Source organism: Phoenix dactylifera, unplaced genomic scaffold (assembly GCF_009389715.1).
Source record: "Phoenix dactylifera cultivar Barhee BC4 unplaced genomic scaffold, palm_55x_up_171113_PBpolish2nd_filt_p 000182F, whole genome shotgun sequence".
Taxonomy (NCBI): domain Eukaryota; kingdom Viridiplantae; phylum Streptophyta; class Magnoliopsida; order Arecales; family Arecaceae; genus Phoenix; species Phoenix dactylifera.
The window spans coordinates 197,041-203,720 of record NW_024067712.1 but is presented as its reverse complement, the minus strand read 5'-3'; the positions used below and the strand labels follow the sequence as shown (position 1 = coordinate 203,720).

General features: G+C 39.1%; 1 pseudogene; it reads left to right on the top strand.

Moving 5' to 3' along the window:
* The first annotated feature begins 312 nt into the window (after window positions 1–312).
* Window positions 313–4,880, top strand: LOC103715878 (annotated as a pseudogene).
* The last annotated feature ends 1,800 nt before the right edge of the window (window positions 4,881–6,680 follow it).

Here is a 6,680-nt window from a genome sequence, read left to right as displayed (position 1 = left end):
AGAATTTATTAATATAATTAAATTATTATAGAAATTAATGATACTATTAATAATTATATTTATTGAATATATGCTGATATTAATGAAAAATACTTTTCATTAGTATTATTCTAGGCATGTCATTAGATTATATTAATATTTTATTATTTTTAATATATTTTTATGTTCATAATTTTACTTAAAAAAAGAAAAGACAACCACAAACAATCTCATTATATTATATTTAAATATCCATAGATTTAATATTTTCCTATTTCTTATTATATATCGGTTGGACATCTCATTATTTCTTCTCCAACCGGAACGTTCAAGAAAGCCAAAATAAAACCCAGCGCATATTGAGCACCAACTCCCTCCTCCCATATAAATATACCCCGAGCCCTGGGATATGTACCAGTATTACAAGAGAGAAGGAGTGGGAGAGAGAGGTGTAAGAATGGCATCAGTGGGAGGAGAGGATGCAAATCTTTTGGGGGGGTGGGCAAGCCCGTTTGTGATTCGGACACAGATCGTTTTGAATCTGAAGGGAGTGGATTACGAGTTCTTGGAGGAGGTGTTTGGGGTGAAGAGTGAGCTGCTGCTCGAGTCCAACCCTGTGTACAAGAAAATTTCTGTACTCATCCATGAAGGCAAGCCCATCTGTGAGTCCATGATCATCGTTTAGTACATCGACGACGTTTGGGCTGCCAAGGGCTCCGCCATCCTGCCCGCCGATCCCTACGGAGGCGCCATTCACCGCTTCTGGGCATTCTACGTTGATGACAAGGTACTCATTGTAATCTAATTGTTGCTTGGGGCATTTTATTTGCAGTCCTATAAGCTTTGCTCTGTGCACATTTTGCTCAACCTAAAATATAGGTCTAACTTTGCGTAACAATGATTGGTTCGGAGTGCTAATGCGGTAGGGGGGGACTTTGAGAAACAAAAGAAAGGAAAGAAAGGAAAGAAAAGATGTAGAAGAAAGAAGAAGGAAAAGAGAAGAAAGAAAAGAAGGAAGAAGGACAAGGAAAGAAAGAAAAGAAAGGAGAAGAAAAAAAAAGAAAAGGAGAAAAAAATGAAAAGGAGAAAAAAATGAACTAACGGAAAGAAGAAAAAGAGGAATAAGGGAAAGGAAAGAGAAAAAAGGTAAGAAAATAGAAGAAAGAGGGAAAAGAAAAAAAGAAACCTATTAAAAGTAAGAAAGGAAAGAGAGAGAAAGGAAAGAGAGACTATCTCTACAAGGATGCTTGATTTGGATGGCCACATGAGACAGAAGAAAAGAAAGGAAAGAAAGCAAAAGAATAGGAAAAAAAACCGAAAGAAAAGGAAAGAATGGAAAAATAAAAGAAAGAAAGGAAGCAACAATAGGAAAGAAAAGAAAGAAAGAAAGAAAGAAAGAAACCAAAGGAGAAAAAAGTGAAAGAATGAAGGAAGAAAAAAAAAAGGAAGAAGGGAAAGGAAAGAGAGAAAAAAGGTAAAAAGAATGAAAGAAAAGAAAGAAAGAAAGAAATATAAAAAAGAAAGAAAGGAAAAGAAAGAGAAAGGAAATAGATTGATTTGGATAGCCACCAAGACGAAGCAGGATAGCAGAGCATCCCATTTTATGGAGAAACTGGAATAGGGATTTAAAACTTTGGTTAATAGTAATCAAAGTAGAACTCTTTATATTTTCAAATGATTATTTCCCAAATAAAGTTGGCATCCTTTTAATTGGGTTTTTTTTAACTATGTACCCTTGCAAATACATCTTACTACATATTTATCCTTCGAAAGTCACTATTTGCAAATATGTATTAATGCCTGTCCCATTAGATTTTAGGTTGATAGCATTAAAACTTGGCTGTTTTGAGTTTCATTTAGCACTACTATCCTTTTGATTAAATACCTTTGAAAAATTTTAACATTCAATTTATATCGAAAAGCAGTTTATTTTATATAATTTTATCAAGATATTAATATTAAAAGGTAATAAAGTCATTAAAGTTAAATAATAATTTATTAACACTGCTAGTAAGTAGTGGGAGGGGTGTTCAAGTCTAGACATGACAAGTTAAAGAGTATATATGCAAATAGTGATTTTTAAGGTATACAAATACGCGAGAAAACCCTAAAATTTGACTAGAGTGGATAGACGCCTTATTTTATCTTTTTATCTTAACTCAGTTTAATCCCGTGTCATACTCAGCATTAAAGTAGAAATTAGTTAAAGCCACAAAAAGGTAAAAGGTTTACTTGTATCTAAAAGTTAAATATGTTGGAAACTAAGATTTTGGAAAAAATTATCTCCAAAATGATCTAAACAAATCCCAAAAAATGAAAATTTTAGAAACAGCTTTTAACTGAACCAAAACTGATAAGAAAGAATGGGTAATTGGGACCATTATTCTTAATACTAGGTATGAGTTGTCTGACATTATTCTATGATTTTTAGAAGTCTCACCAATGCGAGTCTTTTTTTTTGGGTGGTGATTTTTGTCTTTGTAAACGATGATGGTATGTTTTAGTTTTCTGTTGTTCAGATCTAAAGTTGTGAGACCAGAACGTCGTGGTCAGCTTAGAAAATTTAAAACTGCTGAACTAATAAAGTCAATAAAGAAATGTCTTAGGTCATTAGTGGTTATATATTATGCAGAGTGTGTGTGTGTGAGAGAGATTGGTAAGTTTTAATTATAGATTAGTACTCATCTTACCCTCATAAACAACCTTGGGAAACAGGATTAGTTTGCCTAACAAACATCAACAAGAATCTTGAAAATAGAATTGATATCTAACTAATCATTGTAAGGGTGGAGAACTAATCCTGGATGGTGGACTTGCTCAGACTTACTGTAGATTCCTATAAGTTTTCAATTTAAATTGCCGAATAAACATAAAAATCTGTCCCACTATTTGTCATCGTAAATTTGTCTCATTATTCTCAACATCCGAATAAACAATCGAAGAAAAATGTATTGACCTACATCCCTGTAAGATCATGATTAATAAAATTGCTCCTAATGAAGTTCACAATCTTAGTTCTGGATCTTGGTACCATGTTTGAATTGCACTTTTGTACCAATCAATATCTGGTATTGGGCGGTACATGCTGGTATTGAGAATATTGGTTTCTAGCTTTAATGACTTAAAATTATCTTTTCATAGTTGACACATCTGATATAAAGACTATTGTTGATGGTGATGGCTAATTCATTTTGTTCTTTCTTTTCCTATTTCGTTTTCATTTTTGTGCAGTGGTTCCCTTCGGTATTCGGAATCTTTAAGGCAGAAACAGAGGAGGCTAAGTCAGAAGCAGTGGAGCAGGCCTTTGCTGGGCTGAAACTTTTGGAGGAGGCTTTTGAGAAATGCAGCAAAGGAAAGGGTTTCTTTGGTGGTGACACCATTGGGTACCTGGACATTGCCCTTGGGGGTTTCTTGGGGTGGCTCAAGGCAACAGAGAAAATCATTGGTGTTAGGAGGAAAAACAGAGTTTAAAAACAAAGTTAGCCTAGCTCGGCATCCGACCAGACGCCAGTCGCGACGCCCAACCAGAAGGTGCCCACAGGCATCCAGCCTGAAGGCAACTAGCCCGGCTCGGCATCCGACCAGATGCCAGTCGCGGCGCCCGACCAGCGGGCGCCCACAGGCATCCAGCCTGAAGGCAACTAGCCCGGCTCGGCGTCCAACCAGACGCCAGCCGCGGCGCCCGACCAGCGGGCGCCCGACCAGCGGGCGTCCGACCAGAAGGCGCTCGGCTAGCAGGCGTTCGATCAGCGAATGCCGAACCTGAAGGCGCCCGGCCTAAAGGCAACTAGCCCGGCTCGGCATCCGACCAGATGTTAGTCTCCAAAATGCCCCGCCCGAGCATTCAACTTACCTAACCTCCCCTGGAAGCCTCACCCCAGAAACTCGACCTCTCCCCTCACCTACTAACGTCACACCCTTCCGTAGTTCAGCCAGAGACCATACGCTGCTTCGCCGTCAGCAATTAATGCGCGTGGCCTGTTCTGATCCCCGGCTCACTCAACCATTAAAGCGTATGATCTCCGTTGATCTCCGGCTCACTCAACCATTAAAGCGTATGGCCTCTGCTGATCTCCGGTTCACTCAACAATCAATGCGCTTGTTATCTACGGATTTCAAGCCCTCCATGGCAGGCAGATGAACCACTCCACCATGTCTGATCAGCCATGATGACTCACTGACTCCGGTCTGATCTCCCACGACACTATTAATGCACATGATCGTGCTCAATTATGACAAAAGGACAATCTGCCCCGTCACTTCAGAGGTAATACAATACCCCTCTATAAAAGGGGAACCCCTCCGCTTTGGAGGGGGTTGGACTCTGAAAAATCCGGAAAAAACATCTCCCCTCTCCTCTCACATATAAGCCCCTTCTGACTTAAGCATCGAAGGGCCGGCGTCGGAAATCCCGGCCACCGGCTTCTTGCAGGTCTTCCGGAGGTCGCCGACCGCTGACCGACCGCCGCCTTCCGTCCGAGGCACTGGAGCTCCTCCTCCTCAGCCGACGGCCGCCCCCGGGTCCAATTTCTAGCAACAATTGGCATCGAGCTTCTTGACAAGGCGAAGACACCTCTCTTGGTTGGATGGGCGGAGAGATTCTGTGCCAATGATGCTATGAAGGGGGTGATGCCGGAGACCGACAAGCTGGTGGAATTTGGCAAGATGCTTCAGGCCAAGTTTAAGGCTGCTGCTCCTGCTCAATGAAGAAATGAAGCCTTCAGACAGGTTGGAATCAAGCATGATCAAGACCTGCTTAAAGAAGTTTTACTTATAGATCATGGTTTTTGGTCCATATAAAACCCAACAACCATGGGTTGTCTCTAGTTGGGTTTAGGTTTTTTAGTTTGAAACTAGCAGGACTGGTGATTTTAACTGAATAAGACATGATCAGATTGGTAAACAAGTTGAATCGATCGAGTCATGATCAATTCCTGTAGTGGTTTTGGTTAAATTTAATCAATTTTCAGGCATATCTTTTTTGCCTATTGTGGTCAGACTGAACAACAAGCACCATATGATAGGATATTACTTACTGTTCCATTAAGGCCGTTAAAAAAGTTTTGCAATTAAGCTGGTTATCACATATTAAGTTTTGTTTTTCATTGTTGTTGAAAGACTTATTCCATGAATGGAAAACAGTCTCCTACATATTGTGAATCCACAACGAAGCACAAAAGTATAACCAAATAAGAATAAATATCAAAAGTAAGTTATTAAATTTAAATAAGTATAAATAAAAAGATAAATTAATATGGGCATAGAAAATAGAAGCTAGAGAGTATAAATTTAAGCCAAAATAACTAAAGAAAAAGATGATAAAATCACAAAATGTCTCCAAATAAATAATAGCCATGATTATTATAAAATCAATTCCATTTCTCTGTTAATGATATAATGATATTTAAAGATTAATACAAATTTGATTACATTCTAATATATGAGTGGTTAAATTAAATATTTGAATTGAAGTAGAATTGAGTCTATTCCTTGCTTACAGGCGAATAAGCACCTTTGGGGAGTCGATTAAGCCTCCCTAGGCTTTGGGGGTCCATTCCCTCGACTTTACTACTTACGCTTTGTTGCCCAAGGTGACAACCCAGGAGGGGGGGAGGGGTGCTATGATTTTAATCTTGATCTTTTTAAAAGGAAAATTAAATGTAGAATACCCCAAGTATAGGGTGTAGCAAAGTAATATTCTCGGTGAGTTCGAGATCGAATCCACAGGGATTTGACAGTGAACAAAAACTAAAGGCTAAATAATATTCGGATTGACAAAAATATAACTAAGGCATTAGGATTCAGCATAGCACTTAATCATGCTTTTCTTAAAATCACCTATTATCTCAGTTAGATATGAGTAAAGACCTAACCGGAAAGTGGAGCGGTGAAAATACTAATTAAAAAATAGATTTAGTTTTATGGGCAGCATTATAGTAATTCTATTTTAAACTACAGGGATTTCTAAGTATCTGTTATACCCGGGGGAAATAACAAATCAAAAAAAAATATAAGTTTGAAATAATTTCTATAAATTTACTGCACCATAAATCAAATCAAAAATATTAAAATTCCATTGATGATTAAATGAAATACATGAAGAAAATGCTAGGCTTTTTCCTAGCCTTAGCTAAAAGAGATTTAGCTATCCATATGAGATGCAAGCATTTTTATAAAAGGAATTAGCATAGAATAAATAAAATAAAGCATAAATCCTTTTTTTTTTCCTTTCTTCTCTTAAGAAAACAGAGGGCTCTGTTTTCTTCTTTTCTTTTTTTCCTCTCTCTTCCGATGGTTCCCTGGTTTCCTCTCCTTCCCGAATGGCCTCCCTCCTCCTTTTCCTCCACCGGATGGGAAGATCGGAAGAGGAGATGTAGATGGTTGGTCTCCGTCCTTCCCTTCTCCCCTCCCTCGCCCGGTTGGCTTCCTTCCTCTTCCGTCGCTGCTGGCCTCCTCCTCTTCCCGAATGGCCTCCCTAGATGCCTATATCTCGCCTCTCCCCGGTTCCTTTTATAGACACCTTCAGCGGTGTGGCTGGGAAGACCGAAGGATGCAGGAAGATCGCCGTTGCACTTATTGCGGACGGTTAGGAACCTGCTGGGAAAGGATGAGACACGTGGATGGGGAGCGTGGAACGCAGCTGAAACGCATGGATTTGAATGCAGCTTGTGTTAGATGTATGCCCTAGAAGCCAATCTGGC